This window comes from Talpa occidentalis, unplaced genomic scaffold (assembly GCF_014898055.3).
Source record: "Talpa occidentalis isolate TD23 unplaced genomic scaffold, MPIMG_talOcc4v2.1 talOcc4.8, whole genome shotgun sequence".
Taxonomy (NCBI): Eukaryota; Metazoa; Chordata; class Mammalia; order Eulipotyphla; family Talpidae; genus Talpa; species Talpa occidentalis.
In genome coordinates this window covers 87,894,685-87,919,677 of record NW_023605194.1, presented here as the reverse complement: position 1 = coordinate 87,919,677, position 24,993 = coordinate 87,894,685, and the positions used below count along the sequence as shown (strand labels likewise).

The 24,993-nt window shown below is 44.2% G+C and overlaps 1 long non-coding RNA gene across 1 annotated transcript; it reads left to right on the top strand.

The window, feature by feature from the left end:
- On the top strand, window positions 1-21,832 carry LOC119234420 (uncharacterized). Its single transcript, XR_005122611.2, has 3 exons — window positions 1-168; window positions 18,984-19,060; window positions 19,266-21,832. It is a non-coding gene; the product is annotated as an uncharacterized LOC119234420 (long non-coding RNA).
- The last annotated feature ends 3,161 nt before the right edge of the window (window positions 21,833-24,993 follow it).

Here is a 24,993-nt window from a genome sequence, read left to right as displayed (position 1 = left end):
TCCAGCTAAGCAGCTCCTTTGCCAGGTTCAGTTTAGAGTGAGACTAATGCTCAGGATACTTTTCCCCCTTCCATTCACAGACTGTTCAGCAGAAAAATGAATTAGAGCAAGCACGGATGAGCCTTGCTGGTCTATCAGTCTAGCAACCCCATCCCAAGATGAAGTGAGGTGAGTGTGACATGTCAGTAAACTGGTGTCAGCTTTTACAGTCATTGTTGGTTCTTCAGAGATTCAAATCATCCATCTCCTCTTTAGCACCAGCATTTCAAGGGCAGCAGACTTAGTAGCTCTTTCCAAAGTCCAGCTTGTCTTGCTTCTCATGAATTGAGCTGTACTTCATCTCCAAACTTTAGTCCCTGTGTAGCTTTGACTTTGAGATGACCTTGCAGTGCCTGCCTCTCTGCCTCCTGTTTCACACACACACGCCTCAATTTTATGTTCTGGAATCTTCAATGCACATACAGGGTTGAACACATTGTGGCTTCCCTTCAGTTCTTTCTGTCTGGTAGAAAAATCCATCCAAGCCCTTTAGAGAATGTACATTTCATGGCACATAATTTTCAAGGACTGTGATGTTGGAACACACACACACAACTCATTAACTCATGGAACTTGCTGGAAAGAAAACATCATGTCTTCTGAACCATAAAATGACTACTGAGCCCACTGCCTTCTCTGTGCCTGGCACATGTCAAGATGCTTCAGGGCACAGATGCCTTGTCCTGACCCACAAATCACCGCTTAGTGCATTGTTACTAAGGAGCTAGCTTTGGGGGAACTTTTCAATGTTTTTGCATTTCAAAACTTTTATCTCAGTTAAAGCCTGTGGGTTTAGAAAATGAGGTACATAACCACACACACAAAAAAAAGCTCACCCATGATTGGTGGGAAACCTGCTGAGAAACTATTTCAGAATCTTTTTGTTTCATATAATTTCCATGGAAAAGGCAAAACGAATCTGTTCCAACCATATGTGTTTTTGTTTCCTTGTGAGTCATTTCATTTGTTCATTCTACAAAAAATTCTTGAATATGAGTGTTGTGTAAGACATGCATGCCAGGCTCTGAATAGAAAAAAATAGCAGAAACTTTTTCCTCTTCAAATTGGTTCAGACTCTGGGGCAAAGAACAGGTAAGTCAACAGATTTTCAAGTCCATGGAGAACAGGTGAGCCTTAGAGACACTGTCAGGAGGTGCTGGGACCCAGGGATGTTGAGGGAGAAAAAAGAGGGCACACAACTAATAACCAGCCCGGTGTTGAAGTTCTGGGTCATTGAGCAGAATAAAATAAAGAAATCAAGGAAGTGCATTATTTAAGTCAAAGATCTATAAACCACAAAACTTAGGACAAATTGAGCATAATGTCTATGTTTTTATAGACTGAAAGTAAAGAACAGTTTTTGCATTTTTTTCTAGTATCTTTAAAATATATTTTTCCCACTACCACCTCCTGTCCTTCACCCTCCCCCTTCCTCGGGATGTTTATTGCTGTCCACTTGGTTTTTTTTCAATGCATTTTACATTATCGGATTATCTGCTATATAAAAGTCAGTATTTGTTTTTATCATTCCGACTTACTCTGCTGAGATTCCCTCCATGATGTTGACAATGGCTGCATCTCATCCTTTTTGCGGCTATATAATACTTTATGGTGTGGATATACCACATCTTCTTGATCCAGTCATCCACTGATGGACATCAGGCTGCCTCCATTTCCTAGCAGTTTTTGCATTTTTAAAGGGTGGGAAAAATCAGAAGAAGAGGACCTCTCTGGTGGCACAAGGGGTTAAGTACAGCACTATGAAGCTATACACAGCCACTAAAGCATGAGTTCAATCCCTGGCCAGGGAGGTGACCCACATGGCACAGCAGACCTCTCCTGACTCTCCTGCTTCTCCCCTCAGCAGTGTACTTCAGTCAATCTGCCTGTTCTGTTCCCCACTCTGTCTCGGGTGAATCCTCTCTCCCCCCGAACCTCTGGCCTGTACCCCAGTTCTTGTATGCATAAATAAATAAATCTTTTTAAAAAATCAGAAGAAGAAAAATATTCCATGACAGAAAAATATATGAAAATCCCCTGTCAGTGTCCATAAGTAAGTTTTTATTGGAACACAAACATGCCTGTTCATTTATATCATCTAGCTTTCATGCTACCACGGCACAATCAAGTAGTTGTGACAAAGACAGTATGACTCATATAGATGAAAATATTTACTATCTGGTCCTTTCTAGAAAAAGGTGGCCCATCCCTAGTCTAGATGATGAGTCATGAGGGCTTCAGTGCTTTATAACATGAAGAAAGGGGGAGAAAGGAGGAGACAGAGGTCCCTTGGGTCAAAGAGCAAGTATGGTGAGAGTAAGGAGGTAAACAGGCTGAAAGGACAGCAGGTGGTTTCAGAGAGGCCGTTTTGGGAGTGAGAGAGGTGGAGCAGTTCCACATGATGGGCTGAATCACACAGGAAGCCTGGAAGCCTGCTCTCTTCCCATTATCAGTCAAGGCCGTGGTGCCTTGGGCTACCAAGTCCTACTTGTTACCTGTAGTCAGATCAACCAACCAAATCACAATGCTTCTGCTTCACTCTACTATCAAATTAGTAGAGTCACATCTGACATTAACATTATTAGCCTTGAACCACTGAAAATGTTTGGATTAAATTTAAAGTCTTTCAATTCATCAGTTTCCTGGGCTATCTTCTGCAATGAAGTCAAGGGATAATTTTTTCATTCAAAGGACAGAATGATTCTCTAGGACAACAAAAGTGAAAAAAAAAAACAACCTATAACTCTTAAATTTGCTAAAAGTTTTCCTTTGGATACAAATAATCCATATTTATTCTCTCTCCCTAACCCTGTTCCAATGTATAGAAATGGGTCTTCTTTGTAATCTCCTACATTGGAAGCTCAGGACTGCTGGGAACTCCAAGTAACCGCCCTATCTTTCATCTGATCCCCCACAGCTACTAATAAGAAGATCTGCCTTCAGTAGATAAATTCAATTCAGGGACTGATTATAGCCAATGGAATAGGGAGAAAAACACCCCTTCATCTCAGTGCTTTCTGGATCAGAGCAGAGTGCCTATGTGCATTTCCCACGATTGAAGTGATCATAACCACAAGGCAATTTGGCAGCTAAGTGAGGTATTGCTCATCATCCAGCTTTGCATAAAAATCAGCATGGTACCAGGCACAAGGATCAGGGACAAATTGCTACCCACTCTACGGGCAGAGAAAGGGAGGTGATGACGTTCACCACTTAGTGTCATCAGTGGACCCACAGCCAGGGATTTAGAGTCATCAGCAGTAAATGGAGCTACTGGTCTCAACTGCAGAGAATTCAAAGACAATAGAAAATGCAGTTTTACCATTGATGTGAAAAAGACTCACATTCACACATTTTCCACCAAAATCAGGAAAAGAGCAGCCAGTCTTGCTGCTTAGTTATCCAAGTCAGAAACTTGATAGATAAGAACTGAGTCATTATTGCATAGACTGCGTTTCTAACACATGTAGGTACAAAATTATCCTCCATTTTGCAAAATGAGAAAAGATAATGGGCTTTTCAGAAAATGAGAGAGATCTCACCTAGCCGCAAGAAGTCACAGCAAAACGGATCTCTTCACTCAGTCACATCCTAGCCCCTAGGCACCTCTGACCAAGACCTGCCCATTTCTCTGCTCATTAAGAGCCTTATTCATCTCAAGCAACCGTCCTCAAGTCAAAGGCAGGATTTCTTTCTGTTCCAGAATCACCAAATGGCCCCATTAGTTCCCAGACATTGCTAGCAGGTCAGAGGTTCCTGAGCCTGTCTGGGATTGAAGAGAACTCACAGATGCTTCCATCAGAGATTCTGACGGAATTACCAATAGAGGAAAAATACCTTGACATTATGAGACTTAAGGGCAGACTGGAGATAAAGGGAACCACAGCTATAGGAAAACATTTAACCTATTCAACATGGTTCTCTTTGCTGTGTTTTTTTGGTCTAACCCTGGGACCTTAAGTTATTTGGTTTTAAATGTCCTTTTGCTTCATATCGCAAATGATTACAAATGCTAAAAGAAAACATTTACTGGTTTTCCAGCTGTCATAGACTAATATTTGTAAGTGTCCAAGGACTTGCATGAAAGGGAAAGCAATTTGCAAATGGCAATTAAGAAACTCCTATTTGTGATTATTTTAGTACATCTTTCTCATCATTTTAAATCCCTACTTTAAAAGGACCCTTGGGGGCCTCCCCTGGTGGCGCAGGTGGTTGAGTGCCACACTGTGAAGCTGTCCACAGCCCCTGCAGTGCTGGTTCAAGAGAATCAGCACATGGTGGCCAGCGAGAATCCCATATGGTGCAACAGACCTCTCCTGTCTCGCCCACTGCTCCCCTCAGCAGTGTACTTCATCAGTCTGCCTGTTCTGTTCCCCACTCTGTCTCTGGTGAATCCTCTCACCCTCCCACACATCTGGCCTGTACCCTGGTTCTTGTAAAATAAATAAATAAGTCTTCAAAACTAAAAACTAAAAAAAAAAAAAGGACCCTTGGGTTTGAGGGACAGAATGCGCCCCCAGCCAATGACTCTGGATGGTGGCATCTTGACCGAACCCCACTCAAGGTGGCAGCACAGAGACAAACACCCTGCTCCTGCTGGCTGCAGAAGAAACTTCCCCAAAGCCTAAAGCCACACAACCAGTCTGGTGCCCAGAAAAGTTCTAGACTTGGAAATTGTCAAAAGACCCAACTCATGCAAAACCTAGCCTCTCGGAGTCTACCTCACAGCTAATAAGCCAGCCCTGAAAAGATCAGTCCTCCTGCCTGAGGTAAATGGGGAGGTGGGGCTTGTTCAGCTGATCCTGATGGCTTCCGGCTCAGTCTTGTCTGGGGTTCATTCTCTTAGGCATTTCTTAGTAATGATGTGGGACACTCTGACTGTTGTAGGCCCCTTGGTAGGTGCCATAAGTTGTCTTGCGACTGGCATTTGGCTGGTTCTGCTAAGAAACTGAGTTCAAGAGCTCTTATAGACCCAGGAACTACAGTGTAGACCACAGCATCACACAGCAAAGAATCTAAAAAGTGGATATTAAACATCAAATTGAGTAAAGGGGATGCATCGTATGGTGGTGGATGGAGACCAGACTTAGCGATCGTAACACAGGATACACAGATGGCCAATTACTATGCTGTACACCTGAATCCTATGGATGTTTGAAACCAATCCTGCTTTAAGAGATATTCAAAATAAGAAACAAATGAAAAATATACATTGGAAGTAGGAGCCTCATAGGAAATATTATTTAAGAAAAATGGAACACTTGGAGGATGATAAAAACAGCAACCAGTTCCTAAACCTTGGAACTCCCAAGAAATACTAACATGTAAGTGCTGCATCTTTCCCTTTAAAAAAAGACTTCTAAAACTCCTCAGCCCACCAAGACTTTCTCATTGACCTAACCTCCTGTTCATGTTATTTATGGGATGGTTCAGCCTTCAAATCTCCCTGTCTACAATCACACCAGATCTATGGACTTCCACCTCCTCACCCAAATCAGTCCATCAGGATACTCCCCAAAGCTCCCCAACACACACACAAAAGACCATTTGCTCACGAAAAGGAAATCTGATCCAGTCACAAAATAACAGGTTTTCCTGCCAGGACCTTGCACATACTTATAGCCCTCAATAACGGCACAGATGGGGCTGGGTCTATCTTGTCCCTCACTGCTTGCCCAATGCCCAGCAAACTGATTCACATTCACAAAAGGTTACTGAATAAATGCAAGTGTGAACAAACTTCCCATTCAGAGGGGGAGTTTTTCAATGGCAGAGTTTGAAAAGTAAAAAGATCACAAAGTCATTATATATTTTTCCTCAGTCCTAATTGCAAAAAGACAGCAACTGAGGTGGACATGGCTGGGGAAAGTGCTGGGGGCACTCATGTCCAGGAAAGACTTTTTCTTACTCCATTAGGTCCCATTTATATTCAAGTGACTAAGTGATCTGAAAATGTGATTAATTGTCCTCTTCTGGCTTAAAGGGAGGGAAAACATCTTCATCAGGAATGACCGTGAGACAAGATCCAATCTGATCCCATGATTCATTTGTAGATTCAAAATAGTTTTGGTCTGGTGGGATTAAACCAACACATTTAAAGTCCACCAGGAAAAGACAAAAGGCCCATTTGTCTCTCAGGTGACAGGACCTCCCATTGGCCATGAATTAATGAGAAATGTTATCAGATTATTCATTCTGAGATCCCCATGTTTTTCAAATAGGCTTTAGCAATTAGATGTCTCAACTGATCAGAAGATGCCTTTTCCATCAAAAAAAAAAAAAAAAACCTGCCTTTCAAGTATTTCTTTTGTTTTCTAGGAAACAATTTATCAACAGTTATTCTTTTCCGCAGAGATCTCCAAAGGAGTTCATTAACTAGTCATAATTTGAAGCCAAGACGGTACAGCCCAGATGGTAGAGATAGATTCGAGCCTGCTCCCTCTTCTACTCCTAAGTTCTGCCATTTGCTATGTGAACATAAGCAAGGTACTTGCTCTCTCTGGGTCTGATTGCTCGTTTGTAAAGTGAGACGATAATACTGCTTCCCCCAATGTGGTGAAAAAGGAACGAGATCAAGTACTTGCAAAGTGCTTAAGTAGGGGTTGCCAGAGCAAACCACTGCATGAATCACTGCCACTGTGACTCATGCTGATAAATTTCTAATAAATTAACAGAAAGATGAACTAGAAACCCTTTCACCTACTACTCTACTTGTAGGAATTTATTCTACCTACAGATATGTTCATAAGTGTGGGCAAGATATATGCCCAGAGATACAGATTTGCCTTGTCCATAACAGCAAAGGCCAGGATAAGGACAAAATTTCAAGGACCCACAAGAAGGATGGGTTAAACCAATTCCTTGCATTCTGTGAAATAGTGTGGAGCAGATAAAAAGGACAGGAATGCATAATAAGCACCAACATAGGGTTCTAGCAGCAATATACTGGTAAATTTTCTAAGCCAAATGTAAAATTAAGAAATAACTTATGCTCCTATTTCTGTAAGAAAAGAAAGATACATATAGGTATATGCTTACATAGCCAAAGACAATTTCTAAAAGGCATATAAGAATCAAATAATGGTGATTGCCTCTGGGCAGGGAAACTCAAGAGACTAGAGGAAAACAAGAAAAAGGAGACTTACTTTTTATGACCACCATATACCATTGTATAAATTACCTGTTCTAGACATAAAATATGAAATAAATTATGAAATTTTAAAAGAAAATGATATATTACACAACAAACTTGAAACTATATGGTAGAAGCACAAAATTTAGTATTTTCAGAATATAGCCACAGTATCTAGAGTGACCCTCCACCTTGGTGTGTCAGTGTTCTTTGTAAAACGCAGACCTGGTCATGTCCTTCCCCTGCTAAAAATCACTAAGGAGATCCTATGTCTTTCCAGAATCAAGGTCAAATATCAATAGCTCTGTTTAGTGAAGCAGATGTGGCCCTTCCTGCAGGGTTGGGTTCTTGCCTTGCTCTTCTAACTCATCCCCTACAACTCTTCTTCCCATCATGTCTCCACTGTGTGTGAGCTTACACACACACATGTGCACACACACACAACACACATATACACACATGTGAGCGCATGAATACATGCACACACACATACACTGCATGCCCACCTCACAGCTGTGCATATGCTTCCCTTTTGCCTGGAATGTTCTTCAACCATTCCTCTACCTGGTGAAATTCTACTCCATTTTTGAAGCTCAGTTCAAGTCTAGTTTCCTTTGGGGTTCACCTCCCCTTGCTTAGTCACCCCAGTACTATCACCTTGTCCTGTCATGAATGATACATCTGCCTACCTCCCCCATTAGGCTGAAATATGAAGGGAAATCAACCACATCATATGCCATTTTCTTTGCAATTGCCTCTAACACATCAGGGTTTTGTAAATACCTGCACATGAATATCGAGTTGTTTGGGGAGAACCTCAGGTCCCCTGGCCTCAGGTTCTGGAAGCTTCCTGAAAGAAGCTTATTCGCTTGGCCAGGGAAGGTCCCCAAGGTTTGAACAAGCAAACCTTGATGGGTCAAGTGATGGAGCACTGGAGGTCCCTCCAAAAACCAGTGCCTGGGCAGGGGGAAGGCTTCCTCTTGGAAGCAAACCTGAGGGCCCAGGGGTGGGGAAGGGTGGTCCTTAGATCATCAGAGCATGAGCAGGAGGCAGTGGGTGGTGCCTGCACCCTGGTGTTCCATCATGCTTGGACATATGTCACATATTCAAAAAACAGTGGCCAGACTCCTCTGGGTGGGGACTGTAGTGTGCTAATAGGGGGTTGGGTCACAGGGAATCATTGGGTTTGGGTCACAAGGCTGGATCTGGCTCTCTCTGGGTCCAGATGGGTACAGTTCCAGCAAGTTCTTGGTACAGAAGGAACATCTGTAGAGAATGTTTACTGGCTGGGGGTCTTTGATATTTTGACCTGCCAGCTCCTGGGATATAGTTCCCACAAAGACCACGCACCCACAGAATATCATTCCCCTAAGAAATGCCCAGACTCTCAAGATGAATAGAGGCAGGGTGCTGGGCTCCCAGTCCTGGGCTTTGTTCCCTGATCAAGTCACCTGCAGCCCGTGGACCTTCCTGCCACTACCATCAGGAGCCTGCCTGTGGAGGAGGCCTTGAGGGCCCAGCCTAGGGCCTGGGTGGACAGGTCTTTCCTGTGAAGAGGGAAGACAGTTTACACTTGGCTGTAGACCAAAAGCTATGTTGTCCCTTCAGTTTCTTCCATAGAAAGGGGATCTTTTCAAACACATGCAATTTGCAGTAACATGGATAGAGCTGGAAGGGATCATGTTCAGTGAAATAAGCCAGAAAGAAAAAGAAAAATACCAGATGGTCTCACTCATAGCAGGAATCTAGAAAACCTAAATAAGGGACCAGGAAAAAGAATAACTATAAGAAAGAAAATATCAAAATCAACAAACAACTATGAACCAGAGACAATCTATGGGGGTGGGGGGTGGGGAAAGGAGGGCTTGGGGTCAAAATAAGGGGGTTGTAATTGTATGGGGAATATAAAAATAAAATTAAAAAAAAAAGAAAAGGGATCTTTTTAGCTCCATCTCTCTAACTCCCATGCCAACGGCTCAATGGGTTCCAAACTCATAAGAGAAAGAGATGTGATTTATTGTCTCCCTAAAACCTGAACAAAATGTTTAATGAGTGAATAAATTAATTATTGAGATTAAACCCCAGGCTCCAAGAAATTCCCAATCAAATAAGAAAGAGCAATGAGAGAGGGAGGGAAAAGATTTGCTTAGGGGTTAGAGGAGCACTAGGGAATGACATGAACATCTGTGAGTCAGAAGGGCCATTGTGTGTGAAAGACAGTGAATAAATGTGCAGGAGCAAAGGAACAAGTGGAGAGTGAATGTGGGAAAAACAAGGGAGAAGTATCTGACTACTTACAGGTGAAGCTATTTTGCTGCTTGGAATAGAACAGGCTATGTGGTGGGGGGGTAGTGTGCAGACAAGATGAGAGTGAGGATTTTAATAAAGATGCAAATGGACACAGACCCTCCAGGCACTGAGATTTCCCCAGGACCTTGCCCTTGCTACTCAGGCTGCCAGGTCCAGCTTAGAGGTGCCGCCGAACGTAGGAGCGGGACCATGAGCTCACGTGGACTGTAAGGCCTCAGCCAGGTTGGTTAAAGTCCCACAAAGAGCTGTTCTCATATCGTGGCTATGGAGACTAATAGTGATGCTGCAATTAACATGGGCATGTAGATATCTCCTCAACATCCTGTTTTTATTTCCTTTGGGTAGATACCCACAAGTGGAAATACTGGATCATGCAGTAAATCTACTTTTAATTTTTTCAGAAACCTCCATATCATTTCCCATAGTGGTTGAATCAATTTACGTTCCCACTCTCCACATATGAGTGTTCTCTCTTCTGCCTTGCCAGTACTAGTGGTCTCTCATCTTTTCGAGGCTCGCCCTTCTAAAGGGTGTGAGGTGACAGCAACTTGTGGTTTTGATTTGCATTTCCCTGAGGATTAGTGAAGCTAAGCACCTTTTCATGTCCCTGTTAACCACTAGAATTCTTCCTTGGAAAAGTGTCTATTTAGTTCTTCTGTCCATTTTTCCTTTTTTTTTTTCTTTTTTTTTTTTCTATTTTTTGTAAGATTTTTATTTACTTTTGCAGAGAAGAACTGGGGAATAGGCCAGAGGTGTGGGGGTGAGGGGATCCACCTGAGATAGAGTGGGGAACAGAACAGGTGGATCCACTGAAATACACTCCTGAGGGGAGCAGCAAGAAGAGACAGGAGAGGTCTGCTGCACCATATGTGGGTTAACTCCTTGACTGGGGATTGAACTTGTGCTTCAGTGGTTGTGGATAGCTTCACAGTGCTGAGACTTAACCCTTTGCACCACCAGGAAGGTCCTCTTCTGCCCATTTTTCACCAGATTGCTTGATTTTGTTTTGTTGGCTCTTTAGCTGTATGACTTCCTTACAAACTTTGGGTATTAACCCCTTGTCCAATGTATGATTTGCAAAAATTTTCTCTGCTGATTAGTATTTCTGCATCTCAAAGGAGTTCCAAAAGGGAAGAACAGAGGGAAGACAAGAGGAAAACAAGAAGCAAAAGAGATATCAATCAGAACATTCAACAACTCTCCAGCATAGCCCATTTGGAAGGAGCCACAGCAGTGAGAACAATAAATGAGAGCACAGGGGGAGCTGGCCTGGTAGACAAGGAGGTCGGCCATTAATCAGAATGTTCTGGACAAGCACAAGTTGTTGCTCCATCAAATACTCCACAAGTATCAGAGATCATAGGCCAGGATGGGCCTATTTTGCACAATTTGGGGCTCAGGCCAACTGTCCAAGGCCCCTTGCTTGTGTGGAATTGGCATAATCTAAATGAAAAGGGGCCAAGTCACTGTGTTCTCTTCCTCGTTACATTTCCAGGGAAACCCAGGCCATCTGTTTCTGCCTTGTCTTCTCTATAGCTGCCGAAATGCATTAGAGAGATACAGATGTCTAGAGATGGCACAAAGATTTCGACGAATCTTTACATTTGAGATTTTTCCTTCTTTTTCTAGTTCTCCTTTAAACAATCATGACTGGTTTCACAGAAAGAAAGCAATCCAAGTAATCAAGGATCATAAACCAAACAGAGTCTAAGCCTGGCAAAGACTTCCCTAATTGCCTTGAACTTCTCACATGAAGGTAATTGGGTGAACCGGGGCTGGCGAGCAAGGTCAGCGCCTGGGCCACGTGCTGCCATCTGTCTGGTGAGCGATGCAGACGGAGCACAGTGGATGAGGCCCATGTTTGTTTTACTGATCATCCTCCCCTCCCTCTCAGGAAGCAGAAGTAACACCTGTGGGAACTGTGCCTCTAGTTTTCATTCTGATCAAAAGGAAAACCAACACAGAACGCAGACATGGCAAAAAGCAGCAAATCTTGCTCTCTTCTCACCTATGCAATGTCAACAATGGAGAGTAACGCTTAAGTGTGGAGTCCAAATACATTGGACTGGTCCCCTTGGCTTTCCTGCTCTGTGCTTCAGCGACAGTGCTGCTCACTGTGCCTACTGTCCACTTCAGTGCTGGTCCTAATCCACACCTGGAAGACCTGCCCTCTCCTTCGTACCCCACCCCATCTTCAAGTCAACCCAAAACCAACCTTTCCATGAACCCTCCCCAGACTGCCTCATTCCAGGGCCAATTCAGAGTTGGCTCTTCGTTTCTACCACAAACCATTATTATAACACACATGGTACCTCATTAAAAAGGAGAAATGTTTCTCTGCCTCTTCTCATATTTCTAAGGGATTTTCACTCCAGAGTCATCTCTCCATAAGAAGGATTAATAGAAAAAACATTTCTAAATTCTATCTCTAATGCCTCATCTACAGGAGAAAAAGATTATAATGAGACCAATTAAAGCCTGACATTCAGTGACCCCTGTCTCACTAGGAAAGCATATTAACACTGTTTCAAGATGTGGAGAAATAGGAACTCAACTGCACTGCTGGTGGGAGTGCAAACTGGTCCAACCACTATGGAAAGCTGTGTGGAGATTCCTCAACCTGCTAAAGATGGAGCTGCCATATGATCCAGCAATTCCACTCCTAGGTATTTACCAAAAGGACACAGAGACATTCATTTAAAAGGGCACCTGCACCCCTATGTTTATAGCAGCACCATTTACAATAGCTAAGCTATGGAAACAACCCAAATGCCCAAAAATACATGACTGGATCAAGAAGATGTGGTACATATACACAATGGAATATTACTCAGCAATCAAAAAAAGATAAACTCATGCAATTTGCAGTAACATGGATGGAGCTGGAAGGGATCATGCTCAGATAAGCCAGATAAATAAGCCAGAAAGAAAAAGAAAAATACCAGATGGTCTCACTCATAGCAGGAATTTAGAAAACCTAAATCAGGGACCAGGAAAAAGACTAATTATAATAAAGTTCAAATCAAAATCAACAAGCAACTATAAAACAGAGACACACTATGGTGGGGGGCAGACACACTATGGTGGTGGGGAGGAGGGATTAGGGTCAAAATAAGGGGGGTGGGAAATGTATGGGGACTATAACCAAAATGAAAATGCATACATTGTGCAAAAATGAAAAATGATGTAAATATATATATAAATTAAATTAAATTAAAAAAGAAGCCAGAAAAAAAAAAGTTGTGAAGAAAAAAAAAATCAGAGATGGGGCCAATTGCTGCTGTTGCTTCTGTCATAGTAATTGCTGTTGGTGCTGCTCTTGATGTTTTTCATTTCCTGTGGTGAATTACAGTATCTCCTCCACCTCTTCTTCCACCCAGTATGCATACATGGCAACACTCCACTCCTGTGTGGTGCTTAGCCATGCTCTTGCTGGTAAGCACATTCAGAATTATGATATCCAGTCCTATGGTGATGGGAACAACGTGTTCCTATCTTGAACTCAGACCTAATTCCTATTCCCCAATGCAACATATCAGAAGCAATACTTGGGGTAATTGCCAGAGTAGTACCTAGTACCTAGTTTCCCATTTAGGTAATATTACTTTAATGATTTCCCGAGAATCCTAGGAACGCAGGGGCAGAGTGGCAACCCAATCTTCCAACTCTTGGCATTATTCTCAAGTAGTGACTCCTTTCAACCCTTTCCTTCCCATTACATCAAAAATATTTCTTTGCCTCCAAACAAGATCCTACGATCTGCAAAGGCAAGAGCATCTTAGGTCTCTTCATAACCCCTCTGGCACCCACCATAATGTCAGAGTGGCATGAGGCAAAGAAATTTCTCATTCCCTGCCTGTGGCTAGCAATACTTCAGAACAATACAGACGTTACCTCTGGTCTACATAAAAGCAAGGTCACCACGGCCATTTGGTCCCTGTCCTTTAGAATCTCCACATCAATTTAGAATATTTAGCTCTCCTGTTACCTAGCACTTAGGAACAATTTATAGGCATTTATAGGTCTTTAATCTTTTCACGAAGACAGGCATGCGGGCTGGAGTTTGTGGCAGTGTTGTCATGAGTACGAGAAAAATAAAGTTTCCCAGGTTCTTTCAAATAAGACATTAGACAGCAAAAGCACACATTATTTTCTCCTTCCCACTACATCAAAGACTGTCTTCAATGAGACAGGAAAGGGAAAAATACATTCTGCTCATATTTTCCATGACTTCTTTTTGTCTGTGATAAACCCCTTCTTGTTCTCAACCACTATCATTAACAGAGGAAGGCTATTTGCATAGAAGAAAGAACTAAGACTACATTGAGCCATGAAACAAATGGATGAGGTCAAATGCACCGCAGTGTCCAATGCACAGCTGACTCCGTGTCCCCTGTAGGTAGTTCTTACCAGGATGCCCAGTATCTAACAAACATTCACAGTTCCTGTGTAAATGTGAACAGCACCAGGGGACAAAGATCCCCTCCTGGGACTCAGAGTTCCTCTGACTCTGACACAGAGAATTCTGATTTTGTCAAAACTATCAAGAGCAACCCAGATTCCTTCTCCAAACTCATGAGTATGTTAGGGATGAAACAGATGGAAACTTAAGGTGCAACCACTGCATTTTATTATGGTACCTGACTGCAGGCCAGGCCAGGAGCAGAAACCACCTGAGGGCCTTACCTGAACATCACTGAAGTAACAGTGAGTGGTGTGAGATCTGGGGTCCCTTCTGGGGCTCTCCAGAAGATATTCTGTTACCCAGAGGCTAGAAAGTAGTAAGGACCAAACTGGTAGTGCAAGGTTTACATTAAAATTGGGGAGTTAGGTCGCAAGGAGATAGAGTCAAGAGGGTTTATCTCTGATTAAAAAGTGGATGGGACATAGGAGGACACACCGGGCAAAGGAGTAAGGGTACTCAGTGATGGGGTCATGATCTCCAATGGGAAAGCTCAAGTCTCCACGAAGAGGCAGGGCAAAGGAGGTTTCTAGGAAGACCCTCCTTTTGCCAGCTCCAGGGCAATCACCTCTGATCATTCTCCCCTGAAACAATTCTGTCGTTGGCACCAACCAGGTCCCTTGGCACCTCGCCCATGTGTAGAGCATCCTTCTCCAGCACCTTCCCTCCCTGCAGCTGTAACATCATTCTCCCTTATCTCTCCAAAGCCTTTCATTAATCATCCATCAGCCCAGCCTGGTCAGCAGAGATGCCATTTCCTTCTGGAAGAACCTCTGTCCATTCAGTCATTACTGGAAGCGCACAAATTGCCACACACATTTTCATTTGTTCAAGGCGGTTGTTTTTATGAGCAGCGGTGAAAAAAATTCCATTACGTCAAAGTTAATTCCTCTGCAGCACATCAATAGACGCTCCTCGGAGGCACTGCACTAGCGGGCTGCAATCAGCAGCTCAGAGGGCTGACTGGATTGCACCTCCGGCGATGCGTTCACTGAGAGAACGACAGTAATGACCAATCCTCCTATTAACCTGGGACTGCCTCATCTGGATGAGCCTCAAAATGCGTCACTACCTACTTAGGTTCCGCTCATCTGTCAGCTAGAGGAGAGTGCCATTCACTCCCCCGGCCAGCCAGCCAGCCTGCTCGAGCCTCCATTTGAGGCCAGGGAAATGCGGCCTGCGGGACAACTCACACACAGCTAATCAGCGCTGACTCCTTCCTCTTGCCCATAAATCTGGTCTTACAGGAATTTGATTTGGTCGGGATCTCACAACTGCTTCCCCCAGGCAGAGGCAGCTGGCAGGTTCCCCTGAGGGAACCATTCTGGCCCCAAGGAAGGGAAGCAGGTGTGGATCCACATCAGCTAACAGCAACCCAGGAGCCTTTGGGCTGCTCTGCAGCGATCCCGCAAAATGCTCGGGGCTGCTATGGGATTGGCATCAAGGATGTCCTGAGGAAGCAAATATAGCCTCAGGGAGTGAGAAGCCAGAATGTGCTGGACCCCAGGGGTTCAGGGTGGGTTCGGGGGAGCCATGGGGAAGGACAGAGCTGAGCAGCTCATCCTTGTGCATGAAGGAGGAAATGTTGCGGGAGATGCTTGCTTCATGTTGTGATGTCAGGAGCTCCAAGAAAGTACCCCTCCCTTCCCCACAATAATACATTCACTGGTAGGTAATGGAACTTCTTTAACAGGTGCAAGGTCAGCCAATCCTCAACGAAGAACCAAATCCAATATGCAGTTGTCCTGAGATGCAACTCGTCACTCCGGTCAATGGAAGTTTTTGTTGAGAGATGAGAAAGGAAAAGTGGAGGGTCACTGGGAATCTGGTGATGGGGGAGATAAGGGGCTGCAGAGGGGGAGCTATGGCCACCTCATCTATTCCCCATAAGGGGACAGGTGTCCTACTGGGTGGAGGAATCAGGGAGTTCCAAAGAGCAAAACTTTCTTTATTGCTAGCTGAGTTCAGACATTAGACTGAGGAGGTAGTACCAAGAACCTTCTCCCTCCTGGTCATTTTACTCCATGCCTGAAGGAGACTCCAGCATCACTCTACACTGGAGTAAAGAGTAGAATACAGCAGGCTAATGGATGTTTTTAAGGACGAATGACTTAGATCTGTCAAAGAAAAAACAACTGTGAGGAAAATAATATTGTGACCTTGTTCTAGGCAATCATTTACCAATGACTGGGTGAAGTCACTGGATTTTCGCCTCCATATTTTTCTCTAGAAACTTGCATAAGGGGGTCATCCAGTCAGTACCTGTGGCCTTTAAGCCTTTAAGTGAGTCAGGAACAACAGAAGGTGGGGCTGTTGCTGAAAGGGGATCACATGAACCTTGAGAAACTTGGTAGGAAAATTCAGTTGGCCAGAATCCAAGAGATAGTTCTGGGGGTACTGAGATAGTTTGAAACCAGGCCATTTGTGGTCATTCCCGGCAACATTAAAATTGAAAGTGAATCCTGAGGTGCCTGGGCTCTGAAATCCAGCAACCAAGAGACTGTTTCCCAGAGGCTGTAGGATTTTAGAAGCTCCTTAAGCAATTTGTGATGTTGGGGATTGGGGTGGAGTTTCCATGTCTAAATCACACCTCTCACCCTGTCCCTCTGGAATTCTCAACAGAAGGAGAGTTTTCACAAGTAACAAGAGTTCTAAGGAAAACAAATCACACTTCAATTTATAAACTGTGAAAGTGCTTAAGAGCCCCATTACATAAGACCTCATGGGTGAAATGGAATCGGAGCTCGGGGTCCAGGCTACCCACCTGCTCCCTGCATAGTCGGTGACTCTTACCTGCTTGTGCATGGCCTTGGGAATGCAAAGGTAGAATTTCTGGATTCTACTTGAAAAGGACTGGTCATTCTATCTCAAGAGTCCCAATCAATGCTGGTACTGATTGGGCCTCTTAAAATAGATGCATTGGTTAAGTCATTTTTGGCAGAGGGTAGAAGTTGGGGTGCAGAGATAGGAAGAGAGATGAAGACAATTTTTTTAATAATTATATCTTGAGAACATTGATCTTTTTTAAATTTATTTGCATAGAAGGAAGATGGGTGTAGGCTAGAGGTTTGGGGGGGTGAGTAGGGGAAGAGGATTCACCAGAGACAGAGTGGGGACCAGAACAGTCGCATTTATTGAAATACACTGCTAAGGGGTGCAGCAGGGGGAACAGGAGAGGTCTGCTGCGCCATATGTAGGTTAGCTCCCTGGCCCAGGATTAGGCAGTAGCGGTGTAGCACTAAGACTTAACCCCTAGGCCACCAGGGAGGCCCCTGAAGAACAACTTCAAGTACATACAAATACTTGCCCTATACAAGGAGAGGGCTTCATTTGCCGCCCTTGATTAAGAGAAATTGAAATGTGAGGAGAGAACACAAAAGTCCTACAAACACAAGTTTGGAAGAATATCTGTATAACCAGTGATTGCTTTACCAGGAAGCTCCTTTCCTAGGAGATGTAGGAAGCCTGCACATCTACCTAGGGGGCCCATATGTTATAAGATTGCTTCTTAATTCCCCAGAAAGTCCCTGGTGGCACAGTAGGGTAATAATCCATGGTACAGGTTACAAAGCACGACCAACTAAGACTCCCTGCAGAGCGGGGCCTGTGAAGACTTTGAGGACGCACTGTAAGTACGCAGAGAAAGGCTACGTCCAGATCACTTAGCAAGTGGGCCCTAATCATCAGGACTTAAATAAATTATGCCAATGTGGATGGTGTCAAGCAGCTATTTAATGCATCCATAGTATTGAGGCATGGTTGGGTGCTTCCAGCCACTGACTCAGGAGAAATTGATGCCCATAGATGATGCTGAGTACCCAGAAAAGGTTTAAGGGCTTGGCTCATTGACCAGCTGTCTGCAAATGGGAGTGTCCTTGGAAGGCGTGCTCTGCCCTCTGTGTCGGCCACCACAGAAGTAAGGATTAGTTGAGCAACACAAAGGCTGGCATCTGCCACCTTTCTGCCTGTGCCCTTCTTGGAATATAATAATGAAAGCAGCCTCCTTGTATGTATTGAATGGCAAGACGGGAGAATGCCACAAGGCTTTAAGTGATATTTTTGATAAAAATAAAAATAACTTAAGCACAGATAGGAAACAAAACTTAGGAGGGAAAAGGGAAAGAATGAGAGAACTTAACCCCAATGACCCAAAAGTTGGATCCTTCCTTCTATAGCCTTCAAAGGTGTATCAAGGCTACTTTGCAGGGCAGGAGGAGGGGAATCAGAGTTTCACACTTGCTGCAATCACAACCTTTCAACTCAAGTTTTATATATTGGTAACAAACAGAGCAAAGAAATAGACAAATCTAAACCAAAACAAACCCCAGACAGCTGTCTGTAGAACTGAGGCTACCAGAGGGAAGGGCATGGGAAGGAGCCCAATGGATTGTGATGGAAGATTCTGGGTGCCTTGGTGGTGGGCATGGTGTGGTCACATGCAGCTAAAGTTAAGATCCTATGCCTCTGAATTATATAGTGTTGTAAACCAAAGTTATCTCAATTAAAAAAATATAATTTTTTCCCAAAGTTTCATATATTGGAATTATATCTCAAATTTCGTTTGGCTAAAAAGGAAAGACTTCTGACTTAAAAAAAAATAAAATAAAATTTAAAAAAAGATCAAATACCACCATTCTAGAGAGGAGTAAAAATTCCTAATAGAACATGAAACAGAACTCTTGGCTTCCAGCATACCCAATTACATAAATGGACTCAAGCATAACTGGAATTGAAATTGCTAGCTGCTGTCTGATGCTCCTCCTTCCCATGGTTCAACAATCCCAAGATCCTGGGTATAAAGGAGAGAGCCATCATCACAGAAGTGAGAGTCTGAGATTCAGAGGTTTGGTTCTTCTTGTGCTGTGGATGTCTCCTGTGGGAATCACCTAATCTCTAAGCCTCTGTTTTCCAGACTGTCAAAGGACGTGATGGTTCACACTTTCTCTCCCTCATGGGGTTGTAGAGAGAATTGATGTGAAAGAACTCTGTCCAGTGAAAGAGAATTATGCAAATCTACATTTTTTTCTGATTATCTTGCAGTGTCTGTTCATTTCCCAGTGCACGTGTCCATCAATGAATTACTTGTTCAAGTCAACCAAAACTTCTGCCACCCACAGGTAGGCAGGGGTGGGTGGATGGTCTAGAATCCAAAGACTGGGAAAGGAGTTGCATGGAAGTCACAGGACAAAGAATTCCAGGATCCCAGTGTGGCTCTAATGACCACATCCCCTTCTTAATGCCTCCTGGCCAGGGCAACCACCCGTCACCAGGCTCCAGGGGCAGCAGTGACATGCCATTCTTTTTTGTGTTGCTCTGCCCCAGGTACATGCCCTAGAGACAAGCAAGAGCCCCGAGGGTGGACAATGGCTGCAACCTGTCCTTTCTGCTGTGACACCCATGCCTTGACCAAGCATAGGAAAGAATGAATTATACAGACAGAAGGCAGGACAGCCCAATGACTGGGCTGAGACTATTGGCTGTGAGGTTCCAGAATCATCATTTCTGCTGTGGTCAGAAAGGAGTGGAAGAAACCGGACATTGCTGTTCTGTGTTTTCACCAAGGGAGAAAAAGCCACACTTAATTCCTTTCTATGCAAATACCAAGGGCTCAGGGATCTTCTGGCTTGGAAAGTGCAGCAAGGACCCCCTCAAGTCTCTCAACAATTCCTTAAGCTTCAGAAACTCCCCACTGGGTTCTCAAACCCCATGGTCTGCCAGTACTCCCTACTGCTCCACAGCAGCTGCAGAGTTAACCATGAAAAAGCCACCAAATGCTGCTCACAGAGGCTGTTTTCACAGCATAATTAAACCCAGGCACAAACACAAGGCACAACCTTAGCATGGAGATGTGCATGTGGCACTTTTCAGTGCTGTGCCTCGGGCGTCTGTGCATCTTATAAATCACTGTCCTCATCTTATTCAATGGCAATGAGAAGTAAACATGTTCTCAGGAAGAACCAATCTCCACATTGTAAAACTGTAACCAGATCACTGAAGAGCAAGCAGGATAACATTAAAGTACAAAAACACAGATTGCACAGAAAAAGCTCGGCGGTCCCTTGCAGAAGAGGCAGGAGTGACGAGGGACCTGGTAACAGGGAACCATGAAGACAGGAACAATCGGTCAGAATGCATCCCTCATTATACTTGAATTTTACCTACTGCCGTGCCATTTTCCAAGCCCTGTCATATCATTCTTGAGTTTGATGCTCACAGAACCCATAGAAACAACAATGACGTCCTGCCACTTGACTGCTGGGCAGAATGAAGGCCAGCGGGGTTGCCTGACTTGCTACAGTCACGCAGCTGCTGAGTGACAGAGCTGGGCCATAAACCCAGGTCTCCAGGCTTCAGCCTCAGTGCTTCCTGTTTTGCAAACCCTGTTATTAGGAGAGCTAAGTAAGAGCCACTAAATATCTTGCAAGAAGCATTAAGTTGTCAAGCTTCTCAAAATAGACAGTTCAGAAATAGTCTGGCCCAAGTCAAAGGTCAAGAAATGAGGCATCACGATGCTAGAAGGGCACCCCTCAACATCTGTATGATGCAAATCCACCTTGAGTCTCTTCCTCATCACCTATTTTCCAAATAAACACACTGGGATATTGAGGTGCTGGAGAATGGCACAAAGTGAAGAAAATCCCAAGGTTTTCCCACTACTGGTTTCACTGTCAATGAAAAGTATGACTGAGTACCAGCCACTAGAGTCCCCTGGGAAGACGGGGGGAGAAGGTCAGCAGAAAAAAACAGTCCTGCCCTGGACCAGCAGGTGGAAACAGAGCCCCCATGCAAACACACATAATCGGAGTCAAGGTCACTTCCCCTTTCTTCTGAGGACTCTGATAGTGCCATTCCTACAACATGCACTTCTCATAGACCCTTGCTTTAATTCTTAAGAGTCATGGCTTATTTTAAAGCCAGAATTTAACCCATCTCCAAAGATCCATTTTAAAAGCCTCGGCACCAATTTTGAGAGTGAATAGCGCCCAAGTCCACACAAGCTTCCTTCCATCTGGGGCAAGGGTTTTGTTTTCCGTTCTGTGTCTTTGCCTGGAATCACAAGAAGCTCACAGAAAGAAGCAGTGTTCACGGAACACAAGCATGAAGCATGGCCTTTATTTTCCAATTCACTATCCCAGCATTCAGGGAAATCAAAAGCATAGCTCTGCAGATGCCAGGCTCATTAATGAAATGGGCTTTACACCCAAAAGATGAATGTGCCATCAAGAATCTGAGACAACACATTTTGTGGTGATAACACTCTCCTGGATGATGAATCAGCAGCTGCACTGGTGGCCGCATGCATTTGCTTTCAGAAATGCTAATACCGAGGACTCTCCTGGTTACAATCTGGGGGATCCTTTCCAATTCTCAACAAGTACCACTCTTTGGTTTGGGGTAAAACACAGCCTAAGCCTTGTCAAGGAAGCTTCAGACCACCCAGCCAAGCACTGAAAGCCAGAGATTGTCAGCCCAGTCTGGAAAGAGGCACGGGGTCCTGCTCTAGGAACACAGCTCGTGATCCCCCAGGGTAGCTCCAGCCAGGAGCACTCACTCCTGAGGTGGAGCGAGGCTAATTAAGTTGCCAGATGGACCCACCATGCTAAACAATTAACGGGCTGGTTTTCACCCTCTCAGTCCCAAATGCTCCCAACCTTCCCTGGAATGTCTGGCAGCCCCTGGAAAGAGAAGGGAGGGGGCAGAAGGCTTGTTAAGGATTGGGAACTGTAGTGTTCTCTCACTGCAGGCTCTCAGTGCTGTTGACATGCTGCCATGGATTGTTCTTTGTTATGCAGATATATTGGTTGGCTAGGCTTCCAGAATAAACATCACAAGCTGGATGACTTAAAACAACAATGCATTCTCTCATGGTTCTGGGGGTCCAAAGTCCAAAAGCAAGGCATCCTCAGGGTTGGCTCTTTCTACGGGCCCTACCGGAAATCTGTTCCAGGATTTCTCCTAGCTCTGGTGACACCAGCAATCCTTGGTGTTTCTTGGCTTCCTGGGCTTCCTGATGAGTCAGCCCAGGTGAAAGAAATGCTGAGCTGGTAGATCGAGTGGCCCCAAGTCCTATTTGAACAGGTGGACTGAATCATGGACTGGTCAGCCTTGACCAAATTGGCCCACCAGACTGATCATGAGGCGCCATGCTGGACAAAAAGTTGTAGATCCTGACTAATGATTATCTCACAATTTCCAGGTGGGAGAAAGGCGAGAGCCCCCAGGCACAGTTGGAATGTCACCAACCTGCAGAAGCCCAACCCAGAACAAGCCAGACCTACCCTTTACATACCTCCCTATAACCCCTTTCCAGGAGGCAGCTTACATTTTCTTTCCCAAACTGGCTCCCTCACACAGGAGATTCTCGAATACAGCCTTGCCTGGTCCAACTACACTTGGCACTCTCTGGTGAATTCTTTTCCTAGAGGCAAAGGACCCGCTCTTTCAGGTCAGGGCCTGCAACCCGGATGCATGAGACCAACCCTGGTTCCTGCTTCCAACTCCATGGTTCTCTCTGTCTTCACGGGGTCATCTTCTTAGAAGGACACCAGTCACACTGGATTGAGGGGTCCACTTATAACAGTAGGACATTATGTTAATTAATCACATATATAATGGCCCCTTTTCCAAATAAAGCCACATTCTGAGGTACTAGAGGTTTATGACGTCAATGTGTCTTTTGGAAGAAGACAATTTGACCCAAAAGAGGTGGTGACCTGTGCGCTGCAGTGTCCTGGCGTCTACCCAGTAGACAGTGTCACCACATTCCCAGTTGTTGACAGTCAAAAATTTCTGCAGACATTGTCAAATGTCCCCTGGGAGTAAAACTGCCTCTGGTTGAGGAACACTGTCAAGGCTTGAAATACATGTGCCGTGACCTTGAACAATTGGGTTAAACTCACTGGTCTTTGCTGTTCTCACCTGCCTCATAGAGTTGAAGTGTTGTTGAGGATAAAATGAGCTAGTAGAAAAGCAGCTGCTGCATATAGGACCCAGTCAGTGACAGTGAGTGAATGGGGGTGGTCTCCCTTGTGGACATCTCCAGGGGTCTCTTGACTGGGCTGATAGTGAACTCTGCCCTTGTCCCTGAGAACTCCCAAAGGCAAAAGAGCTTTCCAGATCTTCTCTATATCCTTGTCTGGGGGTAGAAAGTCTCCTACAGCCAATGCCCTCCCAGCAGCTGTGAGTGCAAGGCCAAAGCTGCAGATAGCCATATATCACAGGCAGGCAAGGAGAAGCTCTGAATATGACCTGAATGTAAATGTGGCTGCATTGCACCATGGCCAGCATCACCCCAAGAAAATGCATAGAAAATCTACCCAAGGACCCAGGGACAGGGAAGAAGAATCCCACTCTTACACATTGGTTATGGGGCAACCTTAAATGCCTTACCTCCCTTGCGTGACAAGATAATCTGTGATTCCAAGTTGAAACAACAAAAAGTTGCCATACAACATATAGCAATGAACTCTGATGAGTTTTTGTCCCAATGCCCTCATCAGAGTTGGAGGATAAAAGCTGCATCATACTTAAGTATCTATCTCATTGCCTCAAAAAAAAAAAAAAAAAGCCATGTCACATGGTGAAGGACACTAACAATATATGTTTATTAAATGTGGCACTCTTACGTCCCCATGCTCTTCAATCTCCAAAATGGCATTTTCTTTAAAGTTTTCATACAAAAAATGCAAGAAGTAGATTAGGAACAATCCACACCTATGAATCTCAGGAAATCCCTCATTTTTTCCCCAGATTTCCCCTCATTAAGTAATTTCTGGGCATTCCCAGGGAATCTGCTCCAATGGGCAGGTTACTCTTCCATCAACCATCCTCCAGATTACCTCTTGCCATCTATCAACTGGCCTGCTGTTGCTCGCTCCATATAACTTCAACTCAAGTGTGACCCCTACCCCAAGGAGTTCCCTGAGTGCTGCTGGTGCAGGTGTTCAGGGGACCACACTTTGAGAATCAGTGCATGTAAGTAGCAGATGTATTATTTTACTGGTGGCTTAATTTTGTTGAAAGCGGTGTTTGAAAATTCCATTCTAGCTCACAGAATTATAAATCTGGCGTTTAGGTTATTAAGGTAAACCTTTCACCTAACTAAACGCTGGAGATGTTTGTCTTTGAGACAGCAGGGGAGGAGAAGCGGAATCTTCCCTTTATTCCTGAGATGCTGAAAAAAACAAGTCCTTTTTCCACATGATAATGCCCTTAAGGAAGACGGCAGCAAGACTAAGGGGACAGACAGACAGTGCCTCTTAAACCCAGCAAAGAGATGGGGGAAGAGATCATCTCTATTATGTTGCCATCTACAAAAGTTAAGGTTTTGAGTCTGGGGTACAGGAAGCTCAGATTTACAATGATACCAACAAGAAGGATTATGAACTTAATAAAATGTTAAAATATTCTTCTTTGTGGGGTGGGGGCATGAAACTTCCAGGACCACTTTCTATTCTGGGCCTGCCTGGCTCATTACAGTGATCAATAGGTCCCTAAATGTCATCATCTAAAAAGGGCAGTTGTTGGGAAAGCTCATAATTCATTCCACAATGAATCCCCTACTCCCTTTGCTGGACTTGTCCTGCATGGAAAGTAATCCCCTTCCTCTGAGAGTCACATCACTCTCCATTCAGAAAGATTCCAAGGAAAGGGGCAACAAAGTTTACCAACCATGGGGAAGAAGAGAGGCAATATATTTTTGCACATACATATGGTTTCTATAATAGTTTTTTTTTTTTTTTAAATTGACTTAAGCCTAGCTCTGATAGAGGCGGCTTGATTGAGATGACAGGCCAGAGACCCCCACCTCTGTCCCCAGGAGGGGGAGTGAGTGCCTGGGCCTGATTTGTGGCCCTGAAGGGGGCCTGTGCTGGGTGAGGTGATTTTGACACACTTCTGCTTTGTGACCAACCTTCTCTCGAGTGACTATTCCCACACACAAATCAGCTTCATCTGTTTCAAACTGGGTGGTAATCTGGAATCCATAAATAATGAGTATCTCAGGAAAAAAATTACCTTCCTAAAATAGAAGCCAGAAATTTGTACCCAC